This window comes from Schistocerca nitens, chromosome 7, assembly GCF_023898315.1.
Source record: "Schistocerca nitens isolate TAMUIC-IGC-003100 chromosome 7, iqSchNite1.1, whole genome shotgun sequence".
Classification (NCBI taxonomy): Eukaryota; Metazoa; Arthropoda; class Insecta; order Orthoptera; family Acrididae; genus Schistocerca; species Schistocerca nitens.
Window position 1 is genome coordinate 599,512,199 of NC_064620.1, and position 14,192 is coordinate 599,526,390.

Genomic DNA, 14,192 nt, shown 5'->3' on the forward strand with positions numbered 1-14,192 from the left:
GTCGGCATTGTGCCTTTTGTATTTAATTCCCATGCAATATCTGCGTTTCATCGTCTATTTGAAGGTCCAAGTGATACAGTAAACCTGAAGTGAAGCATCGGAATCTAAACTTGGTCTCACAGGAAAGGCTCAAACATAGACAGTTAGAAGAGTCAGTCTTCTTGTACTTTGGTCGGCATTATGCCTTTTGTATTTAATTCCTATGCAGTTTCTGTGTTTCATCGTCAATGTGAAGGTCCAAGTGATACAGTAAACCCGAAGTGAAGCATCGGAATGTAAAACTGGTCTCACAGGAAAGACTCAAACATAGACCGTTAGAAGAGTCAGTCTTCTTGTACTTAAGTCGGCATTGTGCCTTGTATTTAATTCCGATACAATATCTGTGTTTCATCGTCAATGTGAATGTCCAAGGGATACAGTTGACCTGCAGTTGTGCATCGGAATCTAAAACTGGTGACCCAGGGAAGGCTCAAAACATGTACAGTAAGGAGGGACACTGTTCTTGTAATTAAGTCGGCATTGTGCCTTTTGTGTTGTAATTCGGATGGAGTTTCTGTGTTTCATCGTCAATGTGAATGTCCAAGGGATACAGTGAACCTGAAGTGAATCATCGGAATCTGAAACTGGTCTCACAGGAAAGGCTCAAAACAAAGACACTAAGAAGAGGCAGTCTTCTTGTACTTAAGGCGGCATTGTGGCCTTTGTATTTAATTCCGATGCATTTTCTCGGTTTCATCGTCAATGTGAAGGTCCAGGGGTTACAGTAAACCTGAAGTGAAGCATCGGAATCTGAAACTGTTCTCATATTAAAGTCTCAAAACATAGACAGTAAGAAAAATCTGTCAATTTGAACTTTAGTCGGCATTGTGCCTTTTGTATTTAATTGCGACGCAATTTCTGTGTTTCATCGTAAATGTGAAGGTGCAAGGCATACAGTATACCTGCAGTTGTGCATCGGAATCTAAAACTGGTCTCACAGGAAAGGCTCAAACATAGACCGTTAGAAGAGTCAGTCTTCTTGTACTTTGGTCGGCATTATGCCATTTGTATTTAATTCTGATGCATTTTCTGTGTTTCATCGTCAATGTGAAGGTCCAAGGGATACAGTAAACCTGAAGTGAAGCATCGGAATCTAAAACTGGTCTCACAGGACAGGATCAAACATAGACAGTAAGAAGAGTTAGTTTTCTTGTACTTAAGTCGGCTTTGTGCCTTTTGTATTTAATTCCGATGCAATATCTGTGTTTCATCGTCAGTGTGAAGGTCCAAGGGATACAGTAAACCTGAAGTGAAGCATCAGAATCTAAAACTGATGTCACAGGATAGACACAAATTATAGACAGTAAGAAGAAATGGTCTTATTGTAGTTAAGTCGGCATTGTGCCTTTTGTAATTAATTCCGATACAATTTCTGTGTTTCATCGACAATATGAAGGTCCAAGAGATACAGTAAACATGAAGTGAAGCATCGGAATCTAAAAGTGGTCTCGCAGGAAAGTCTCAAAAGATAGACGGTAAGAAGAGTCAGTTTGCTTGTACTTAAGTCAGCATTGTGCCTTTTGTATTTCAATCCGATGCAATTTCTGTGTTTCATCGTCAGTGTGAAGGTCCAAGGGATACAGTAAACCTAAAGTGAAGCATCGGAATCAAAGACCGGTCTTACAGGAAAGGCTCAAAACATGGGCAGTAAGGAGAATCAGTCTTCTTGTACTTAAGTAGGCATTGTGCCTTTTGTATTTAAATCCGAGGCAATTTCTGTGTTTCATCGTCAATGTGAAGGTGCAATGGATACAGTAAACCTGAAGGGAAGCATCGGAATCTAAAACTGGTGACACTGAAAGGGCTCAAAACATAGACAGTGAGAAGATTCAGTCTTTTTGTACCTAACTCAGCATTGTGCCTATTGTATTTAATTCCGATACAATTTCTGTCCTTCATCGTCAATATGAAGGTCCAAGGGATACAGTAAACCTGAAGTGATATATCGGAAACTAAAACTGGTCTCACAGGAAAGGCTCAAAACATAGACGGTAAGAAGAGTCAGTCTTCTGGAACTTAAGTCGGCATTGTTCCTTTTGTATTTAATTGCGATACAATTTCTGTGTTTCATCGTCGATGTGAAGGTCCAAGGGATACAGTAAACCTGCAGTGGAGCATCGGAATCTAAAACTGGTCTCACTGGAAAGGCAAAGTCATTGACAGTAAGAAGAGTCTGCCTTGTTGTACTGAAGTCGGCATTGTGCCTTTTGTTTTTAATTAATATACAGTTTCTGAGTTTCTTCGTCAATGTGAAAGTCCAATGGATACAGTAAACATCAAGTGAAGCCTCGGAATTTAAATCTGGTCTCACAGGAAAGTCTCAAAGGATAGACAGTAAGAAGGGTCAGTCTTCTTGTACTTAATGCGGCATTGAGACTTTTGTATTTGTTTCCGATGCAATTTCTGTGTTTCATCTTCAACATGAAGGTCAAAGGCATACAGTAAACCTGAAGTGAAGCATCGGATCTAAAACTAGTCTCACAGGAAAGTCTCAAAGATAGACAGTAAGAAGAGTCAGTTTTCTTGCACTGAAGTCGGCATTGTGCTTTTTTATCTAATACCGATGCAATTTCTGTGTTTCATCGTCAATGTGAAGGTCCAAGGGATACAGTAAACCTGAAGTGAAGCATCGGAATCTAAAACTGGTCTCACAGGAAAGGATCAAACATAGACAGTAAGAAGAGTTAGTTTTCTTGTACTTAAGTCGGGTTTGTGCCTTTTGTATTTAATTCCGATGCAATATCTGTGTTTCATCGTCAGTGTGAAGGTCCTAGGGATACAGTAAACCTGAAGTGAAGCAACCGAATCAAAAACTGGTCTCACAGGAAAGGCTCAAAACATTGACAGTAATGAGAATCAGTCTTCTTGTTCTTAAGTAGGCATTGTGCCTTTTGTATTTAATTACGATGCAATTTCTGTGTTTCATAGTCAATGTGAAGTTGCAATGGATAGAGTAAACCTGAAGGGAAGCATCGGAATCTAAAACTGGTGATACTGGAAGGGCTCAAAACATAGACAGTGAGAAGAGTCAGTCTTCTTGTACTTAGGTAAGCATTGTGCCCTTTGTATTTAATTCCAATGAAATTTCTGTGTTTCATCGTCCATGTGAAGGTCCAAGTGATACAGTAAACCTGAAGTGAAGCAACAGAATCTAAAACTGGTCTCACAGGAAGACATCAAATCATATACAGTAAGAAGAGTCAGTCTTCTTGTACTTATGCCGGCATTGTGCCTTTTGTATTTAATTCCGATGTAATTTCTGTGTTTCATCGTCAATGTGAAGGTCCAAGGGATACAGTAAACCGGAAGTGAAGCATCGGAGTCTAAAACTGGTCTCACAGGAAAGTCTCAATGATAGACAGTAAGAAGAGTCAGTCATCTTGTACTGAAGTCGGCAGTGTGCATTTTGTATTTCATTCCGATGCAATATCTGTGTTTCATCGTCAAAGTGTAGGTGCAAGGGATATACACTCCTGGATATTGAAATAAGAACACTGTGAATTCATTGTCCCAGGAAGGGGAAACTTTATTGGCACATTCCTGGGGTCAGATACATCACATGATCACACTGACAGAACCACAGGCACATAGACACAGGCAACAGAGCATGCACAATGTCGGCACTAGTACAGTGTATATCCACCTTTCTCAGCAATGCAGGCTGCTATTCTCCCATGGAGACGATCGTAGAGATGCTGGATGTAGTCCTGTGGAACGGCTTGCCATGCCATTTCCACCTGGCGCCTCAGTTGGACCAGCGTTCGTGCTGGACGTGCAGACCGCGTGAGACGACGCTTCATCCAGTCCCAAACATGCTCAGTGGGGGACAGATCCTGAGATCTTGCTGGCCAGGGTAGTTGACGTACACCTTCTAGAGCACGTTGGGTGGCACGGGATACATGCGGACGTGCATTGTCCTGTTGGAAGAGCAAGTTCCCTTGCCGGTCTAGGAATGGTAGAACGATGGGTTCGATGACGGTTTGGATGTACCGTGCACTATTCAGTGTCCCCTCGACGATCACCAATGGTGTACGGCCAGTGTAGGAGATCGCTCCCCACACCATGATGCCGGGAGTTGGCCCTGTGTGCCTCGGTCGTATGCAGTCCTGATTGTGGCGCTCACCTGCACGGCGCCAAACACGCATACGACCATCATTGGCACCAAGGCAGAAGCGACTCTCATCGCTGAAGACGACACGTCTCCATTCGTCCCTCCATTTACGCCTGTCGCGACACTACTGGAGGCGGGCTGCACGATGTTGGGGCGTGAGCGGAAGACGGCCTAACGGTGTGCGGGACCGTAGCCCAGCTTCATGGAGACGGTTGCGAATGGTCCTCGCCGATACCCCAGGAGCAACAGTGTCCCTAATTTGCTGGGAAGTGGCGGTGCGGTCCCCTACGGCACTGCGTAGGATCCTACGGTCTTGGCGTGCATCCGTGCGTCGCTGCGGTCCGGTCCCAGGTCGACGGGCACGTGCACCTTCTGCCGACCACTGGCGACAACATCGATGTACTGTGGAGACCTCACGCCCCACGTGTTGAGCAATTCGGCGGTACGTCCACCCGGCCTCCCGCATGCCCACTATATGCCCTCGCTCAAAGTCCGTCAACTGCACATACGGTTCACGCCCACGCTGTCGCGGCATGCTACCAGTGTCAAAGACTGCGAAGGAGCTCCGTATGCCACGGCAAACTGGTTGACACTGACGGCGGCGGTGCACAAATGCTGCGCAGCTAGCGCCATTCGACGGCCAACACCGCGGTTCCTGGTGTGTCCGCTGTGCCGTGCGTGTCATCATTGCTTGTACAGCCCTCTCGCAGTGTCCGAAGCACGTATGGTGGGTCTGACACACCGGTGTCAATGTGTTCTTTTTTCCATTTCCAGGACTGTAGTAAACCTGCAGTTGTGCATCGGAATCTAAAACAGGTGACACAGGAAAGGCTGAAAACATAGAAAGTGAGAAGGGTCAGTCTTCTAGTACTTGAGTGGGCATTTTGCCTTTCGCATTCAATTCCGAAGCAATTTCTGTGATTCATCGTCAACGTGAAGGGCCAAGGGATACAGTAAACCTGCAGTTGTGCATCGGAATCTATTACTGGTCTCACAGGAGAGGCTCAAACATAGACAGTTAGAAGAGTCAGTCTTCTTGTACTTAAGTCGGCATTGTGCCTTTTGTATTTAATTCCCATGCAATATCTGTGTTTCATCGTCTATGTGAAGGTCCATGTGATACAGTAAACCTGAAGTGAAGCATCGGAATCTAAACTTGGTCTCACAGGAAAGACTCAAACATAGACTGTTAGAAGAGTCAGTCTTCTTGTACTTAAGTCGGCATTGTGCCTTTTTTTTAATTACGATGCAATTTCTCTCTTTTATCGTCAATTTGAAGGTCCAAGGGATACAGTGAAGCTGCAGTTGTGCATCGGAATCTAAAACTTCTGGCACAGGAGGGACTCAAAACGTAGACACTAAGTGGTGTCAATCTTCTTGTACTTAAGTCGGCATTGTGCCTTTTGTGTTGTAATTCGGATGCAGTTTCTGAATTTCATCGTCAATGTGAATGTCCAAGGGATACAGTGAACCTGAAGTGAATCATCAGAATCTGAAACTGGTCTCACAGGAAAGGCTCAAAACAAAGACAGTAAGAAGAGGCAGTCTTCATGTACTTAAGTTGGCATTGTGCCTTTTCTATTTAATTCCGATACTATTTCTGTGTTTTATCGTCAATGGGAAGGTCCAAGGGGTACAGTAAACCTGAAGTGAAACATCGGAATCTGAAACTCGTCTCACAGGAAAGTTTCAAATCATGGATAGTAAGAAGAGTGAGTCTTTTTGTACCTAACTCGGCATTGTGCTTTTGTATTTAATTCCGATGTAACTTCTGTGTTTCATCGTCAATATGAAGGTCCGAGGGATACAGCTAACCTGAAGTGAAGCATCGGAATCTAAAACTGATCTCACAGGAAAGGCTCAAAACATATACAGTAAGAAGAGTCAGTCTTCTTGTACTGAAGTTGGCATTGTGCTTTTTGTATTTAATTCCGATGCAATTTCCGCGTTTCATCGTCAATGTGAAGGTCCAAGGGATACAGTAAAGCTGAAGTGAAATATCGGAAACTATAACTGGTCTCACAGGAAAGGCTCAAATCATAGACGGTAAGAAGAGTCAGTCTTCTTGTACTTAAGTCGGCATCGTGCCTTTTGTATTTAATTCCGATGCAATTTCTGTGTTTCATCGTCAATATGAAGGTCCGAGGGATACAGCTAACCTGAAGTGAAGCATCGGAATCTAAAACTGGTCTCACAGGAAAGGCTCAAAACATATACAGTAAGAAGAGTCAGTCTTCTTGTACTGAAGTTGGCATTGTGCTTTTTGTATTTAATTCCGACGCAATTTCTGTGTTTCATCGTCTATGTGAAGGTCCAAGTGATACTGTAAACCTGAAGTGAAGCATCGGAATCTAAAACTGGTCTCACAGGAAAGGCTGAAAACTAAGACCGTAAGAAGAGTCAGTCTTTTTGTACCTAACTCGGCATTGTGCCTTTTGTGTTTAATTCCGACGCAATTTCTGTGTTTCATCGACAATGTGAAGGTGCAAGGGATACAGTAAACCTGCAGTTGTGCATCGGAATCTAAAACTGGTGACACTGGAAGGACTCAAAACGTAACCAGTGAGAAGAGTCAGTCTTCTTGTACTTTGGTCGGCATTGTGCCTTTTGTATTTAATTCCGATGCATTTTTTGTGTTTCATCGTCAATGTGAATGTCCAAGTGATACAGTAAACCTGAAGTGAAGCATCGGAATCTAAAACTGGTCTCACAGGAAAGGCTTAAACATAGACAGTCAGAAGAGTCAGTCTTCTTGTACTTAAGTCGGCATTGTGCCTTTTTTTTATTACGATCCAATTTCTCTCTTTCATCGTCAATTTGAAGGTCCAAGGGATACAGTGAAGCTGCAGTTATGCATCGGAATCTAAAACTTCTGGCACAGAAGAGGTTCAAACCGTAGACACTATGTTGTGTCAGTCTTTTTTACTTAAGTCGGCATTGTGCCTTTTGTATTTAATTCTCATGCAATATCAGTGTTTCATCGTCTATTTGAAGGTCCAAGTGATACAGTAAAGCTGAAGTGATATATCGGAAACTAAAACTGGTCTCACAGTTAAGGCTCAAAACATAGACGGTAAGAAGAGTCAGTCTTCCTGAACATAAGTCGGCATTGTGCCTTTTGTATTTAATTCCGATGCAATTTTTGTGTTTCATCGACAATATGAATGTCCAAGGGATACAGTAAACCTGAAGTGAAACATCGGAATCTAAAACTGGTCTCACAGTAAAGTCTCAAAACATACACAGTAAGAGGAGTCAGTCTTCTTGTACTTAAGTCGGCATTGTGACTTTTCTATTTAATTCCGAAGACATTTCAGTGTTTCATCGTCAATGTGAGGGAGCAAATGATACAGTAAACCGTCAGTTGTGCATCGGAATCTAAAACTGGTGACACTGGAAGGGCGTAAAACATAGACAGCGAGAAGAGTCAGTCGTCTTGTACTTAGGTTGGCATTGTGCCTTTTGTATTTAATTCCCATGGAATATCTGTGTTTCATCGTCTACGCGAAGGTCCAAGTGATACAGTAAAGCTGAAGTGAAGCATCGGAATCTAAAACTGGTCTCACAGGAGTGACTCAAAGCATATACTGTAAGAAGAGTAAGTCTTCTTGTACTTTGGTCGGCATTGTGCCTTTTGTATTTAATTCAGAAGCATTTTCTGTGTTTCATCGTCAATGTGAAGGTGCAAGGGATACAGTAAACCTGAAGTAAATCATCGGAATCTGAAACTGGTCTCACAGGAAAGGCTGAAAACAAAGACAGAAAGAACAGTCAGTCTTTTTGTACCTAACTTGGCATTGTGCCTTTTGTATTTAATTTCGACGCAATTTCTGTGTTTCATCGTAAATCTGAAGGTGCAAGGCATACAGTAAACCTGCAGTTGTGCATTGGAGTCTAAAACTGGTCTCACAGGAAAAGCTCAAATATAGACAGTTAGAAGAGTCAGTCTTCTTGTACTTTGGTCGGCATTACGCCATTTGTATTTAATTCCGATGAATTTTCTGTTTTTCATCGTCAATGTGAAGGTCCAAGTGATACAGTAAACCCGAAGTGAAGCATCGGAATGTAAAACTGGTCTCACAGGAAAGACTCAAACATAGACCGTTAGAAGAGTCAGTCTTCTTGTACTTTAGTCGGCATTGTGCCTTGTATTTAATTCCGATGCAATATCTGTGTTTCATCGTCAATGTGAATGTCCAAGGGATACAGTTGACCTGCAGTTGTGCATCGGAATCTAAAACTGGTGGCCCACGAAAGGCTCAAAACATGTACAGTAAGAAGGGTCACTGTTCTTGTACTTAAGTCGGCATTGTGCCTTTTGTGTTGTAATTCGGATGCAGTTTCTGAGTTTCATCGTCAATGTGAATGTCCAAGGGATACAGTGAACCTGAAGTGAATCATCGGAATCTGAAACTGGTCTCACAGGAAAGGCTCAAAACAAAGACAGTAATTAGAGTCAGTCTTTTTGTACCTAACTCGGCATTGTGCCTTTTGTATTTAAATCCGATGCAATTTCTGTGTTTCATCGTCAATATCTAGGCACAAGGGATACAGTAAATCTGAAGTGATGTATCGGACTCTATAACTGGTTTCACAGGAAAGGCTCAAAACATAGATAGAAAGAAGAGTCAGTCCTCTTGTACTTAAGGCGGCATTGTGGCCTTTGTATTTAATTCCGATGCATTTTCTCTGTTTCATCGTCAGTGTGAAGGTCCAATGTATAGTGTCAACCTGAAGTGAAGCATCGGAATCCAAAACTGGTCTCACAGGAAAGGCCTAAAACATAGACAGTAAGAAGAGGCAGTCTTTTTTTACTTATGTCGGCATTGTGCCATTTGTGTTTAAATCCGATGCAATTTTTGTGTTTCTTCGTCAATATAAAGGTTCAAGGGATACAGTAAACGTGAACTGAACATCAGAATCCAAAACTGGTCTCACAGGTAAGGCTCGAAACATAGACAGTAAGAAGAGTCAGTCTTCATGTACTTAAATCGGCATTGTGCCTTCTGTATTTAATTCCGATGCAAGTTCCGTGTTAAATCGTCAATGTGAAGGTCCAAGGGATACAGTAAACCTTAAATGAAACATCGGAATCCAAAACTGGTCTCACAGGAATGCCTCAAATCATATCCAGTAAAAGGAGTCAGTCTTCTTGTACTTAGGTCGGCATTGTAACTTTTGTATTTAATTACGATGCAATATCTGTGTTTCATCGTCAATGTGAAGGTCCAAGGGATACAGTAAACCTGAAGTGATATATCGGAAACTAAAACTGGTCTCACAGGAAAGGCTCAAAACATAGACGGTAAGAAGAGTCAGTCTTCTGGAACTTAAGTCGGCAATGTTCCTTTTGTATTTAATTGCGACACAATTTCTGTGTATCATCGTCGATGTGAAGGTCCAAGGGATACAGTAAACCTGCAGTGGAGCATTGGAATCTAAAACTGGTCTCACTGGAAAGGCAAAATCATAGACGGTAAGAAGAGTCTGTCTTCTTGTACTGAAGTCGGCATTGTGCCTTTTGTATTTAATTCCGATACAGTTTCTGAGATTCGTCGTCAATGTGAAAGTCCAAGGGATACAGTAAACATAAAGTGAAGCCTCGGAATTTAAAACTGGTCTCACAGGAAGGTCTCAAAGGATAGACAGTAAGAAGGGTCAGTCTTCTTGTACTTAATGCGGCATTGAGCCTTTTGTATTTGTTTCCGGTGCAATTTCTGTGTTTCATCTTCAATATGAAGGTCCAAGGAATACAGTAAAGCTGAAGTGAAGCATCGGAATCTAAAACTGGTCTCACAGGAGTGACTCAAAGCATATACTGTAAGAAGAGTAAGTCTTCTTGTACTTTGGTCGGCATTGTGCCTTTTGTATTTAATTCAGAAGCATTTTCTGAAATTCATCGTCAATGTGAATGTCCAAGGGATACAGTGAACCTGAAGTGAATCATCGGAATCTGAAACTGGTCTCACAGGAAAGGCTCAAAACAAAGACAGTAATTAGAGTCAGTCTTTTTGTACCTAACTCGGCATTGTGCCTTTTGTATTTAAATCCGATGCAATTTCTGTGTTTCATCGTCAATATCTAGGCACAAGGGATACAGTAAATCTGAAGTGATGTATCGGAATCTATAACTGGTTTCACAGGAAAGGCTCAAAACATAGATAGAAAGAAGAGTCAGTCTTCTTGTACTTAAGGCGGCATTGTGGCCTTTGTATTTAATTCCGATGCATTTTCTCTGTTTCATCGTCAGTGTGAAGGTCCAATGTATAGTGTCAACCTGAAGTGAAGCATCGGAATCCAAAACTGGTCTCACAGGAAAGGCCTAAAACATAGACAGTAAGAAGAGGCAGTCTTTTTTTACTTATGTCGGCATTGTGCCATTTGTGTTTAAATCCGATGCAATTTTTGTGTTTCTTCGTCAATATAAAGGTTCAAGGGATACAGTAAACGTGAACTGAACATCAGAATCCAAAACTGGTCTCACAGGTAAGGCTCGAAACATAGACAGTAAGAAGAGTCAGTCTTCATGTACTTAAATCGGCATTGTGCCTTCTGTATTTAATTCCGATGCAAGTTCCGTGTTAAATCGTCAATGTGAAGGTCCAAGGGATACAGTAAACCTTAAATGAAACATCGGAATCCAAAACTGGTCTCACAGGAATGCCTCAAATCATATCCAGTAAAAAGAGTCAGTCTTCTTGTACTTAGGTCGGCATTGTAACTTTTGTATTTAATTACGATGCAATATCTGTGTTTCATCGTCAATGTGAAAGTCCAAGGGATACAGTAAACCTGAAGTGATATATCGCAAACTAAAACTGGTCTCACAGGAAAGGCTCAAAACATAGACGGTAAGAAGAGTCAGTCTTCTGGAACTTAAGTCGGCAATGTTCCTTTTGTATTTAATTGCGACACAATTTCTGTGTATCATCGTCGATGTGAAGGTCCAAGGGATACAGTAAACCTGCAGTGGAGCATCGGAATCTAAAACTGGTCTCACTGGAAAGGCAAAATCGTAGACAGTAAGAAGAGTCTGTCTTCTTGTACTGAAGTCGGCATTGTGCCTTTTGTATTTAATTCCGATACAGTTTCTGAGTTTCATCGTCAATGTGAAAGTCCAAGGGATACAGTAAACATAAAGTGAAGCCTCGGAATTTAAAACTGGTCTCACAGGAAGGTCTCAAAGGATAGACAGTAAGAAGGGACAGTCTTCTTGTACTTAATGCGGCATTGAGCCTTTTGTATTTGTTTCCGGTGCAATTTCTGTGTTTCATCTTCAATATGAAGGTCCAAGGAATACAGTAAAGCTGAAGTGAAGCATCGGAATCCAAAACTGGTCTCACAGGAAAGGTTCTAAACATAGACGGTAAGAAGAGTCAGTATTCTTGAACTTAAGTCGGCATTGTGCCTTTTGTATTTAATTCCGATGCAATATCTGTGTTTCATCGTCAATGTGAAGGTCCAAGTGATACAGTAAACCTGAAGTGAAGCATCGGAATCTAAAACTGGTCTCACAGGAAAGGATCAAACATAGACAGTAAGAAGAGTTAGTTTTCTTGTACTTAAGTCGGCTTTGTGCCTTTTGTATTTAATTCCGATGCAATATCTGTGTTTCATCGTCAATGTGAATGTACAAGGGATACAATTAACCTGCTGTTGTGCATCGGAATCTACAACTGGTGATCCAGGCTAGGGTCGTGCCTTTTGTGTTGTAATTCCGATGCAGTTTCTGAGTTTCATCGTCAATGTGAACGTCCAAGGGGTACAGTAAACCTGAAGTGAACATCGGAATCTAAAAATGGTCTCACAGGAAAGGCACAAAACATAGACAGTAAGAAGATTCAGCCTTTTTTTACGTAACTCGGCATTGTGCCTTTTGTATTTAATTCCGCTACAATTTCTGTCTTTCATCGTCAATATGAAGGTCCAAGGGATACAGTAAACCTGAGGTGAAGCATCAGAATCTAAAACTGATATCACAGGATAGACATAAATGATAGACAGTAAGAACAAATGGTCTTATTGTACTTAAGTCGGCATTGTGCCTTTTGTAATCAATGTCGATGCAATTTCTGTGTTTCATCGTCAATATGAAGGTCCAAGAGATACAGTAAACATGAAGTTAAGCATCGGAATCTAAAAGTGGTCTCGCAGGAAAGTCTCAAAAGATAGACGGTAAGAAGAGTCAGTTTTCTTGTACTGAAGTCGGCATTGTGCCTTTTTTATCTAATTCCAAAGCAATTTCTGTGTTTCATTGTCAATATGGAGGTCCAACGGATACAGTAAACCTGTAGTAGAGCATCGAAATCTGAAACCGGTCTCACAGGAAAGGCTCAAAACATAGACAGTAACAAGAATTAGTCATCTTGTACTTAAGTCAGTATTGTGCCTTTTGTATTTCAATCCGATGCAATTTCTGTGTTTCATCGTCAATGTGAAGGTCCAAAGGATACAGTAAACCTGTAGTGCAGCATCGGAATCTAAAACTGGTCTCACAGGAAAGGCTCAAAACATAGACAATAGGAAGAGTCTGTCTTCTTGTACTGAAGTCGGCATTGTGCCATTTGTATTTAATTCAATGCAATATCTGTGTTTCATCGTAAATGTGTAGGTGCAAGGGATACAGTAAACCTGCTGTTGTGCATTGGAATCTAAAACAGGTGACACAGGAAAGGCCCTAGTCATAGAAGGTGAGAAGGGTCAGTCTTCTTGTACTTGAGTCGGCATTGTGCCTTTTGTATTTAATTCCGATGCAATTTCTGTGTTTCATCGTCAATGTGAAGGTCCAAGGGATACAGTAAACCTGAAGTGAAGTATCGGAATCTAAAACTGGTCTCACAGGAAAGGCGCAAAGCATAGACAGTAAGAAGAGTCAGCGTTCTTGTACTTAAGTCGGCAATGTGCCTTTTGTATTTGATTCCGATGCAATTTCTGTGTTTCATCTTCAATATGAAGGTCCAAGGAATACAGTAAAGGTGAAGTGAAGCATCGGAATCTAAAACTGGTCTCATAGGAAAGGATCAAACATAGACAGTAAGAAGAGTTAGTTTTCTTGTACTTAAGTCGGGTTTGTGCCTTTTGTATTCAATTCCGATGCAATATCTGTGTTTCATCGTCAGTGTGAAGGTCCTAGGGATACAGTAAACCTGAAGTGAAGCAACCGAATCAAAAACTGGTCTCACAGGAAAGGCTCAAAACATTGACAGTAAGGAGAATCAGTCTTCTTGTACTTCAGTAGGCATTGTGCCTTTTGTATTTAATTACGATGCAATTTCTGTGTTTCATCGTCAATGTGAAGGTGCAATGGATAGAGTAAACCTGAAGGGAAGCATCGGAATCTAAAACTGGTGATACTGGAAGGGCTCAAAACATAGACAGTGAGAAGAGTCAGTCTTCTTGTACTTAGGTAAGCATTGTGCCCTTTGTATTTAATTCCAATGCAATTTCTGTGTTTCATCGTCCATGTGAAGGTCCAAGTGTTACAGTAAACCTGAAGTGAAGCAACAGAATCTAAAACTGGTCTCACAGGAAGACATCAAATCATATACAGTAAGAAGAGTCAGTATTCTTGTACTTATGCCGGCATTGCGCCTTTTGTATTTAATTCCGATGTAATTTCTGTGTTTCATCGTCAATGTGAAGGTCCAAGGGATACAGTAAACCGGAAGTGAAGCATCGGAATCTAAAACTATTCTCACAGGAAAGTCTCAATGATAGACAGTAAGAAGAGTCAGTCATCTTGTACTGAAGTCGGCAGTGTGCATTTTGTATTTCATTCCGATGCAATATCTGTGTTTCATCGTCAAAGTGTAGGTGCAAGGGATATACAGTAGTAAACCTGCAGTTGTGCATCGGAATCTAAAACAGGTGACACAGGAAAGGCTGAAAACATTGAAAGTGAGAAGGGTCAGTCTTCTTGTACTTGAGTGGGCATTGTGCCTTTCGCATTCAATTCCGAAGCAATTTCTGTGTTTCATCGTCAACGTAAAGGGCCAAAAGATACAGTAAACCTGAAGTGAAGCATCGGAATCTAGAACTGGTC